The sequence below is a fragment of the Schistocerca americana genome, chromosome 3 (genome assembly GCF_021461395.2).
Source record: "Schistocerca americana isolate TAMUIC-IGC-003095 chromosome 3, iqSchAmer2.1, whole genome shotgun sequence".
NCBI lineage: Eukaryota > Metazoa > Arthropoda > Insecta > Orthoptera > Acrididae > Schistocerca > Schistocerca americana.
This window is the reverse complement of record NC_060121.1, coordinates 121,565,608-121,577,447: the sequence shown is the minus strand read 5'-3', so window position 1 is coordinate 121,577,447 and position 11,840 is coordinate 121,565,608. Positions and strand designations below refer to the sequence as shown.

Below are 11,840 nucleotides of genomic sequence, written 5' to 3'. Positions count from 1 at the left end.
GGGTGTATACTGCCGAAATGTTTTAATTGATGGAATAAGACATTCATTGTCAATTCACATATACTATTAACAGGGTTGTCCCAAGTTCTAGAAATCAGGGAATTTCAGACGTGTCGGGGTAATATCAGGGAAATTAAAAAAAAAACCACACACACACACACACACACACACACACACACACACACACACACACACACACACTGAAAAAACCACATTTTTGTCTCAGTAGGTGAAATCATTTGTTTGGTGAGATGTCGTACATCATCGTTGACTGGGGCAGCTGAGTACATGCACCACTTCACTACTCCCTCAGCCGGCAGAAGTGGCCGTGCGGTTAAAGGCGCTGCAGTCTGGAACCGCAAGACCGCTACGGTCGCAGGTTCGAATCCTGCCTCGGGCATGGATGTTTGTGGTGTCCTTAGGTTAGTTAGGTTTAACTAGTTCTAAGTTCTAGGGGACTAATGACCTCAGCAGTTGAGTCCCATAGTGCTCAGAGCCATTTGAACCATTTGAACCACTACTCCCTCATTCTTACTGTTTCTTCCCTTTCTACCACTCCCCTCAGCCTGAGTCAGTGCTGCCACCAGTTCGTGCTGCTAGCCTAGCAGCTGTCAATGAGGGGCAGGGAGGTGTGAGTAGTCATTTGTTTGGATCTGATTCTCAGAGACTGTTGACACAGCAGTTGGAAATGGAGGTTGTGTGTGTGTTAGGTGGTCTGAGTGATAGTGTCAATTTGTGTGTGCTCTCATTTTCTACCAAAGGCTGTGGCCAAAAATTTAGTTGCTTGAGTGTGATTGTCTTTCCTATGTGCCTTTCTGCAGCTCAGCAATCCTCTTTACGATGAGTTGCTACCTATCCTCATTAATATTGCTTCTCAGAGTATTTGCACAAGTTATCTGTTGCATGGATTGATCATCACAGTTTAGATTTGGTTCAGTTTTAGTTCCATAGACCCAAAAATGAGATCATTCTCATGGGTGTGGAACATGTCAGAAAGTATAACATAAAAAACCTAAAACATTTGAATATAATACTTACAACCCTCATCATTTGTCAGGAGATTGTCAAAATAGGTGAATTCATTACAGTAAACTGGAACTGCTAATATTTACAGAATTAATACAGTTATTGAAACATTGTTATGTACTTTCAATAAATTTGTCACACACAAAATATCTAATCTTGACTGTTGTGACCAAGTGCTGTCAAAACTGAAATCTTAACAGATATTTTTACTTAAGCTGGTCTAACAGTCCCTGTTAAGATATTCATCTATAGAGTAGAAGGAGTTGCCAATCAGAAAATCTTTCAAACTCTGTTTAAACTATGCTTTATCAGAAACAAAATTTTTAATGGTTGCTGGCAGTTTATTGAAAACATGTGTTCCTTAATATTGGACACCTAGGTCTTCATGTAGATTGTTCTTCTGGTACTGATACTATGTATTGAGCTATTGGTTGGAAATATAGATATATTACTTGCAACAAATTTCATTAAGGAAGAAATATACTGAGAAGTAATGCTTAGAATACAAAGTTCCTTGAACAGGTTTCTCCTTGATGTTCTCGAATTTACGCCACAAATGGTTCTTGTTACAAGCTTTTGCATTGTGTGACAGAATAGAACGAAAGTAAGAAAAGTATGGAAGTTTTTTTTTTATATTTGTATTTCCTACATCTGACAACATTCTTACTGAAAATACAGACTTTTTTAGGTGCTTCAGCAATTCTGTGGTATGCTTTTCCTAACTGAATTTATTATCGAGTTGCAATCCCAGAAAATTAACGCTTTCAACTGTCAACCTCTTCGATGTGCATGCCACACAGTCAGAGGCTTTTGACAGGTCACAGAAAATGCCAGTAGTCGCTAATTTATTACCTAATGAATTAAGTACATGTAAGTGTAAACAGTTTTCTCTCTGTCAGAACCCTTAAGAAACCCAAACTGTGACTTGGGCAATATAGTATTTGCAGTCAGAAGCTTAAAGAGATGCTTGAACACAACTTTTCCAAATATTTTTGAAAAATCTAGAAAAAGTGAAATTAGTCAGTAGTTTGATGGTATCTCTTTATTCCCCTTCTTGTAGAGGGGCTTAACTTCAGCATATTTTAGCTAGTTTGGAAATGTTCCACTGATAAGAAATTGATTACACAAATATCAAACAATGGAAAATCCAGGATGGAATGTAACAATATTATGAAAGGAAAGTTGCTTCTCACTATATATCGGAGATGCTGAGTTGCAGATAGGCACAACAAGAAGACTTTCACAAATAAATAAAGCTTCCGGCCATTAAGCCCTTTGTCAACAATAGACGCACATGCGCACACACACACACACACACACACACACACACACACACACACACACAAAAACGCAATTCCGGGCAACTGAAACCACACTGCTGGTGTGTTTGTGTGTGTGAATGTCAAAGTCATTTTCAGCCTGTCTCTGAACATCTTTAGTTTCTGCCCTCCCTACCCCAAAAATACTGCTGTTCTGTCACTTGTAGCAACTGGTACTTTACGACTTGTGATAGTGCCCCCTTTAAGTTATTTGCTATTAGCCCAGACAGTTTTCCCTTCCCTTTCCAGTTGAGGTGAAGGCCATGCCTAGTATAGTCCCACCTACTGATGGAGTCAACAGGAGCCACACTGATATGAGACCCCGTAACTGATCCAAGCAGCCTTTCCACCTCTATATTAACTCTCCTAACAGAAGAGTTTAAATGAGGCTGATCATGGTGCCTCATGACAGACACAAGCCAACACCAGTATGTCTCATTGCTGAAGATGTCCTTACCAGTTCACTCTAAATTGAATAATTAGGGTTCCTGTCTATGTTGTTGCCTGCCCCACCCACTATTGCCACAGTGTCTTTCTTTGTGTGAAGTCTATGCAAAGTGAACCTACATCCTCTATCACCTGTCCCAGATTTGCACTAGGTTTAAAAAAAAAAAAAAAAAAAAAAAAAAAAAAAAAAAAAAAAAAAAAAAAAAAAAAAGAAAAACAAACTTGTAACCTGACCCTAGTTCATCCTGCAACAGTTGGCCAACACCACTACCATGTGAACTACCAAGCAACAAACATTTCTTCTTCTTCTTCTTCTTCTTCATCATCATCATCTTCTTCTCTTCCATCACAACTTATTCCGACTTCTTACTTTTCAAACACGTTTTTGAAAGTTTGTTGTGTCCTGTTTATTCCTGTGACTGCTTGTGGATCATCGGTTTACAACTGTGACAACAGATCAAATCTATTTTCCACATTCATAATAATACTGCCTGAGGAAGTCCTATTCCTTCTTCTTCTATAACTTATCACTTCCCACTTCTCTTTCCCCTTCTCATTTCATCAGCATGGTGACTATGACATGTGAATAGCTGGTCACATGAGTAGACTTCCATTACAGGCCAAAACTGCAGGCCATTTCTGTGGGTATCTCCAACGGATTGGGTGTGCCGATCTGAAGCCTATCATTTCCCACTAAAGTACAGGCCCTGCCCATCGGATCTTGCCTCATAGATCTGCCTGCAGACTAGGTCTGTTTGTTGTTGGCGTAAGGCGGTAGATTTTTGTGGTTTATCCGTGGACCCAGGACTCCTCTGCAGGCCAGAGACCATGGGCGATGGATTTTAGGAATTGCGACTGTCTCGCTGCAAGTACATTGTGGTGTTTTATAGAGATTTTATTTATTCTAGTACATTTTGACACTTTGGAAGTCGTTTCTATATTAGAAAGTATGGGCGATATTAAGAAGAAAATTGTGGCAGTTACAGGTAGTCTGTATGCTATGTACTCACATATTTTTTGAAAGAAAAACCTCAAAATACCTGTAAAATAAGACATAACACAATGGGTAATACCAGACAATAACAAACATAGTAGAACCAACATTTTATTGGTGGTCATCTATAATGTTCGTTCACACAACTCTTCCCTGCCTTATACACTTCTTTCAAGAGGCTAATTTTTTTCTGAGGCTGTTTCCGAAATCAATGAGGGTATTTTAAATCTGAATTGTGACTCCAATGAAAAGCGTATTTTTGTCACCAAATGTGTTTTGCTTTATTGAAATAAAATAACATCAGTGATCTTAATGAAACACATATACCATCTGGCCTGCTTTCTCCATCTAAAAACAGTTCATTACAAAAAATGTGGATTTAGTACTTAAGATTTTTGCTCACACACATACAAATAAAGAAGTCCTTAAATTTTTTTGTCAATTTATGTCTTTACTTACCCTTGAGATCTGAAAATTGGTCAGGAAAAAATGATAAAACTTGTCTGGAAGTCAGGGAATTTCACTTGGGGGAAACTTTTTCTGTAAGATTGATTTAATTTTCTGCAACTCTAGTGGGGAAGTTAACCCTAGCAGCCACATTGTAAGAATTCAAATGGTAGGTCAAGTGTTACATTCGTAATCCATTAAAAATTAGCATGGAAGTACTCTAACTATTAAATTTCTGGTTTTAGTAAAAAAAATAGCCAAAAGATACTCTAATTTATTCATAAAAATACAAAGTTCCTTGCTGGAGCTGTGTAAACTGTAAGTACTGTAACAGACAACTTGGCAATAATGCCATTACCACTTGCATCAATTGTAAGAAAATGCTCGTTATGCATGCTAAATTGTTACGTGTAATCTTAATCGAAGCCCTTCTCCAAGGAAAATGACTGATATTGTAAATGTATTTTAAATCTTGTTTGCAGCTTACTGTTTTGCCCCATATAATGTGTAGTATGTCTGTGTTTATGATTTGATGACATAAACAATTAACTTTAATACTATATTTACAGTAGGACTAACTATTCACGATAGACAAGAAATGCCATCACATTTACATGGGAACGCCTGCCCAGTTTGTAAACAGAGTAACTAAGCCTCACAAAATATCTACTAACTTGAAAAGTTGATTCAGATATACCCATTATTATTATATAAGAGAAATGTTCGTTAATTACAATGTGTGTGTGTGGTTTTCAGTAATGAAATGAGCAGCTTACTCATTGCTACTTCAAAATACATTCTTTTTGGTGAGCACAAGACGCGGTCATAACACCAAATTTAAGTGAAATACCGTTGGATGCAGAACACACCTCAAGCATGTACATAGCCACTCGCACTTCGTGGAAATTTCTACAGCAATTATGCAGCAGGTCAGATGTTGGCAGGATAATCAAGTTTGAAAGAAAACAAATCTCCGAGCAATGAAGCTTCGGTACAGCAAAATAAGGAATTGACGCACAAGGCGAGTGTGATCAAACATGTTTACATAAATCGCAAATGTAATTCTAATGAATTTAACACTTTCGAGATGCGAATAATGAAAAAAATGTTAAGTATAATGTCCAACCATATGCTATTAATAACGGGTATTTGTAAAATATGCCCACGCACGAATATAACCCAGTAATCAGACTAATTTATTTACGCTCTTGATGTAGAACTTTAGAAAGATAACCTCCACACTGTGAACACGCAGATATGCCTGTGAAGTGTGGACCTTGCCCTACTGACAAACGAGCCATCTAACGTGACGCGCTGAACTACGGAGAACCCCGCTGCATTTGTGTCAGCATCCATGAGAACATTTTCTGCGTTTGATATGGAATACAGCTTAAAGATGCTGTTAGAAAGCACGGATTGCGCATCTTCAGTTAAGGTAAAACGAGTTAATAGAGAAGTTTTTGAGCCAACTTGACTCTTGAATCAGTAGCGTTGATTGTTCTCGACAGTGATGTACTCCCGCGGTGTTCATAAGTATCAGAGAAGGGGCCTTGGAGGTTAAGATCATACTTCACAGGATCATTTCTGTAGTATGTCTTCAACTCTCTCTAGTTCAATACTGGAGTAGACGCAACCACGATGATGAGTGGTAGCGCCTTCCCTGAGCGTGAGGCATGCAGAATGGGATTCGTAGGATCTCATCTGCAATCGATGATCGTTCACCATGCCTTACGGGGCGTGGGAAGGGAATGGTGCTTTCCGAGTGGTTTTATTTTATTAATAATGAAGCGTAGTTCTCAATTTGTTCTACTTGAAGTGATTTGTTCACAATCACAAGTGTTGGAATGCTAGCTAACGTAGGTGGTTGAACTAAGAAGCGGAGCTGCGCTAAACTTTCTTCTTTGTGAAGGTGAAGGGCTAAACAATTTCAGGTGGTTTACCTGAATAACGACCGCAGGAATAAATATCGAATTAGGTTATCACTATCCTTCATTAATATGAATAGCCAAGGGACTAAGTGTTCTGATTATCCAAATATTTCTTTATTGATTCGCGGGGATATCAACAAATAATTTTTAAATGAGGTTTGTTAACAGTGTATAGAAAATAATCCCCGTCGACTTTGTTGTTGTACTGGTTCATAGTAATGCCCAGTGGACAAACTTAGGTCTGCCATCACTTAAATGGCCGACCCCAAACAGAGATTTCTAAAACCAAGAACCCAAAATATAGACATACGCAGGACGGGCTGTGGCCTCGATGAAGGAACCATCGCATTTGCCCGAAGTGATCTAGGAAATCTCAAAACAGGAAGCCGATGAATGTGCCTATGACGTTTTGGTTGATTGACAGTGATTTATTTATAGCAGAACTCCTAAAGGCGACAGGTTTATTTAGGAAAAAAACTGATGGGTTCTTCATATTCGAAAATTGTTGAATTTGGATGATATGCTTGTTTCGGCACACGTAATTTAGATACGATACCTGCAGGTCATATGACCGTTAAACTTACTCAGTTATTCATTACAGTGTATCTCGATCTTTTTCTACGTATAAAGCGCAGTTTGTTAATGCAACTAGGCTCACACTGTTGTAATATTAAATGAGAATTTGCCTTTGCATGCGTAGCAACAATAGCAACGGCGGAAAAACGGACGAAATAAGGTTAAAGTGAACGCCGCACCCCTTTCTTCCTCCGTCCACTTGCGCTTTATGTGCAACGTATGAACATGATATGCATCAAAACTCTCATCGGAGACTTACTCATTATCAAATATATATTTTCTGTACTTCATTGTTTTAGTTTTATGACGAAAAGTGTGTTACTGGTGTGTAGCAGACTGTATTTAGACCTAATTATGTCACGAACGTAAATACTAAATACGCTACACGTAAATAAGTTATCACAACCTTTATTTGCCGTTCACATTCGTTAGCTTCGCCAATTCGCAGGTAATTCACTTTCAACCAAATCTAGTAAGCCTCGGGCTGCTCTGCAGATCAGTCTGTCACACACCCACACAAATGTGTGTTATGCTTAACTTCCAGTCGTTATTCTGCAAACAAACAGCGATGTGCGTGTGTAATGTACCAGTCTTATTCTCCTATACATAATTTTAAGAATCCCTATTCAGTTGCATGTGTCATCACAGTGTAACTGGTATAAGCATCAGAGGCAGTTTAATGTGGTGTACCAGGCATCTGAAACAAACCATTAAGTTTTTGACTCACCACTAGTTTCAGATAGCATGCTTTAATGTAGTGGAATCATACTTTTTTCCATGCTCTTGTGAAGGAGATTGGAATACTGAAGGGAAAAAAAAGTCTTTCGCCTTACAGTATATAACTGGGACCCGCTTCTTGAAAAGCTGTTGGCTTGATGTGTGCATCATACAAAGAGAGCGAGAAGACTGTTTACCCGCTCCCCGCGGAGCCTCGCGCACGCTATCGCAGCTGCAAACAGTAGTTGAGAGAGAGAGAGAGAGAGAGAAAGAGAGAGACGCGCCATGTTTTGTGCTGCCATCTCTTGCCACGCAGGGAAAGTAGGGAATGGGCAGCCAGCAACTCGCCGAGGCAAGAAGTGGTCCTTATTTATGAAACAGCTTTCGTTTGTAATCACACGTCTTAATATTCCTATAAATTAGGATGTATTTACCAAGACAATAGCAATTAATTCTTGATTTACGGTGAGATATGCCAGAAAATTGTATTTACTTGGTGTGTTCTTGTTAAAAAAGGATGCGATGGAAAGTCTCAAATAGAGCAGAAGTGCCCTTGAGTGTTACTCTTGTTTCCCTTCAAGACGAATAAATCTTTCGCCTTTTACTAAAGATTTCCGTGGAGGGGAACACTAAATGAGTCTATAACTAATTTTTTGTAGTGCTCGGCTTTTGCTGAGCCACCAGTATAATTCAAACGTATTGCTTCTCTACTTTAATTATCAGCGTCAAAGAATTGTAAGGCAATAACATTATCTCATAACAGTTGCCCGATATTAAACGACAAGGGAAACGCGGCCGGCCGGCGTGGCCGTGCGGTTCTGGGCGCTACAGTCTGGAACCGAGCTACTTTCGGTCGCAGGTTCGAATCCTGCCTCGGGCATGGATGTGTGTGATGTCCTTAGGTTTAATTGGTTCTAAGTTCTAGGCGACTGATGACCTCAGACGTTAAGTCGCATAGTGCTCAGAGCCATTTGACAAGGGAAACGCGCCACCACAGCCTCCTTAGACTTTGTGGTAGGATGGTCCAGTGGATAGCCTGTCAAAAACTGAACACAGATCAAGCATGAAAACAGGAAGAAGGGATACTGAACTGTGAAAAAAAGAAACTGAATGGTCCAAGCTCAAGATGTGCAGCATCGAATGGATTTCAGTAGTCATGGCATCGTGGTTGTGTGGTCACGTTGTTGGAGTTCAAAGGGGGACCTGTGTTCATATCACCCATTTAACCCTTTTTTTCGCAAAATTAAGAGCTTCCGTCCGGTCATTGACATGGCTGTTCGCTGTATTTAATTTTGTGTCAGTGCATAGTTTGACAATTGCCAAGACTACAGAAGGAGAAAAGACACTTAAATAAACAGACGGACAGTTCATCAATTTGTGGAAGAAAGCAAAAAAATTGGGCACGAGGAAGATTTGAACATGGATCTTACGTTTTGTGGTCAAACACCATGACCATACACCCACAACGTTGTGACTATTGAAATCCGATCGATGTTGCATATCTTGAGCTTGGACAATTCACTATTTCTGTTTTTCTTCTTTTATCACAGTTCAGTACACGTCCTTCCCGTTTTCATGCTTGATCTGTGTTCAGTTTTCGACGGACTATCTATTGGGCCATCTTACCACTAAATCGATCACTTCCACACAGCGACGTACCGAAGGGTGGCGAGCCAGGCCCCTGCCAAGGGCGCAGTCACAGACGGGCACAATGGCAGATAAAAGGGAGAAAGATAGTTAAAGTATTAAGCGCCCTTCACATGTAGGCCAACACGAGCGAGCAACGCGCGGGGTGTTCGCCTGCACGCGCCATCACTGACATGTACCTGCGAATAAAGCATTTACACTATAGCAAACAGAAGATTTTGTTTTTTGACTCTAAAACCTTGTCTGGGTAAAGTTGCTTAACCAAATTCGGTACAGCGTGATGGAGAAAAGAATCATACAATCTGGGATATTTCATATAGTGAACACACTGTTGGTCATGAAAGCAAAACGACGTAGGAACAGTAAAATGTGGTTGTCTAAATTTTTTGCACATGCTTGAAAGATGTGATAGTTTGGCTCAGATTAGTGTTTTACAGCTGCAACCATCGTCAGCTCTATTCCAAAACTTAGCTCGGATGTCGATTGACTATTTTCGCCTTCTTCTAGCTGCAATTGAACCGAAGATTTCAAAGCAAGACACAAATCATCGACGATACCTATCAGCAGAAGAGAGGCTAGCACAAACGCTGCGGTTCTTTACAAAGGAAAATCCAGGAGAATTGCCCCAATTTAATCCTCGTGCCACTGAAGACACGAATGAAATAATTGTTAGTGTCAGTGGTGTTGAGAAACAGCTGAAATTGTTAAAATTGAACAAAGCTCCAGGGTCCGTTGGAATCCCTGTCATATTCTAAACTGAATTAACGGCTGAGTTAGCACCTGTAATCTCTCGTAGGTTCTTCGAACAAACAACCGTGCTCAGTTCTTGGAAAAAAGCGAAGGTCACAACCGTCTACAAGAAGGGTAGTGGAAGTGATTCATATAACTACCGTCCAGTATCCTTGACATCGATTTGTTGTAGAATCTTAGAGCATATTCTGAGCTGAAACATAATTAGGTATCTTGAATGGAATGATCTCCTCAAGGCCAACAGCATGGATTTCTAAATCATTGATCATTTCAAACCCAATTCGCACTTTTCTCACATGACACACTGAAAGCTTTAAATAAAGCCAGTAAGGTAGATGCATTGTTTCTTGATTTCCGAAAAGCATTTGACTCAGTACTACACGTACACTTATTGTGAGAAGTACTGACGGGTATATTTGCGTCGTGTGGAGCTACCCGTACTTACTAAATATTCAAACACGCACTAAGAATATACTTAAATGGTTTATTACTTGGAAGTACAGTTGCTATTGGAAACTTGTAAACAACAGAAAAAAGTAACCAAGGAACAGAATAAACTTAATAACAAAAGTTAAACTTCAAGGAGTAGGCAACAACATTATTCACCGCTCTAAGCGGCGGATTCAAACTTGGCGGTTCACGCCATTCATTTGTTGTCACTGAACTCCCGACACAACTGTATCTATGGATGGCGCGAACGGAACTAACGTGTGCGGACACAGCAATCGACGCGAGAAGCGGTCGCTACAGGGGCCCCCTTGGTGAAAGCGGAGCGTGGTGCGTCTTCTCTTAACCTGCTTGGGAAGTGGACATGTCGTCCGGATCGAGTGGTGCGTGTAGGTTCTGCATCGACCTGTTGTGGCGGCGGTGCTGGAAGTCGAGTTGTTGCATCTGTCAGGCATCGAGCTCTTGACCATAAGGTGGGTGATGCCTCCTTGAAAATGTAAGCTGGTTCCACTCTGCTAAGAGACTCGGTGGCCTGTTTGCCATTTAATATGATGACCATCGTGTGTGGGGATCCAGTATACAGTGGCTGCAGTGGTGGCTTGACGCAGTCTGTACGTAACATAACGTGCAAAGAGCTTTCGAGGTTGTTATGCACAAAAGTTGTTGGAGAACCATGCCTGGAGGCCTTTGTGGGTTTGATTTGGCTTACATGTTACCATGACTTGCAAAGGAACTCTGGTTGGTCGTCCGTTTCTGACAGTAGGCCTGTGTCGACAAACTCCCCTGGTAGGCACAGAGTCTCGCCATAAACCAATTCAGCTGCTGAGGACTCTATATCTGGTTTGTACGTGGCTGGTAGACCCAGTAGGACTATGGGTAGTTCAGACGTCCAAGATGTCCCATGGAACATTAGTGCAGCCTTCAGCGTTCGATGCCAACGTTCAAGCATGCCATTGCCTGCCAGATGGTAACTGGTCGTTTTGTGATGGACGTAGCCGCAGAACTTCGCCAACTGTGTGAACAAATCTGACTCTGTCGGTGGTGATATGGAGCGGACAGCCGAATCTCGCCAGCCAGGTTGATGTGAAAGTGGTGGCTACTGTTTCAGCGGAGACGGTGTCCGTAGGTACAGCTTCAGGCCATCGCATATATCTGTCAGTCATTGTGAATATGTATCGCTGGTCATCCAATGGAGGAAGTGGCCCTACTACATCAAGATGATTATGGGCGAAGCGTGAAGAAGTGTCTGGTAACTCTCCTATCGGAGGATGAATGTGACGAGTGATTTTGCAAAGTTGGCAACGCTGGAAAGTTCTCGTCCAATCGCGACAGTCTCTTTCCAACACTGGTCTGTGTAATGCAACGGGAACAAAAGGGCGTGATCTGCCATGTGACACTTCACAGTACAAATTCATGTTCTCGCCAGGAATGTCGACTTGCTGTAACTTGAGTGCTGCAGTGTCGTCGTTAAATATGGTGTGTACCTCGGAATCTTGTTCTTGCGCCCTGGCAAGCGCCATCATGTCCACAGACTGTGAGACG

At 40.9% G+C, this 11,840-nt stretch overlaps 2 non-coding genes across 2 annotated transcripts; both read left to right on the top strand.

Moving 5' to 3' along the window:
- The first annotated feature begins 5,792 nt into the window (after window positions 1-5,792).
- Window positions 5,793-6,000, top strand: LOC124608410. Its single transcript, XR_006979054.1, has one exon. It is a non-coding gene; the product is annotated as a small nucleolar RNA U3 (small nucleolar RNA).
- Window positions 6,001-8,014: 2,014 nt separating this feature from the next.
- On the top strand, window positions 8,015-8,133 carry LOC124608557. Its single transcript, XR_006979180.1, has one exon. It is a non-coding gene; the product is annotated as a U5 spliceosomal RNA (small nuclear RNA).
- Window positions 8,134-11,840: the final 3,707 nt, after the last annotated feature.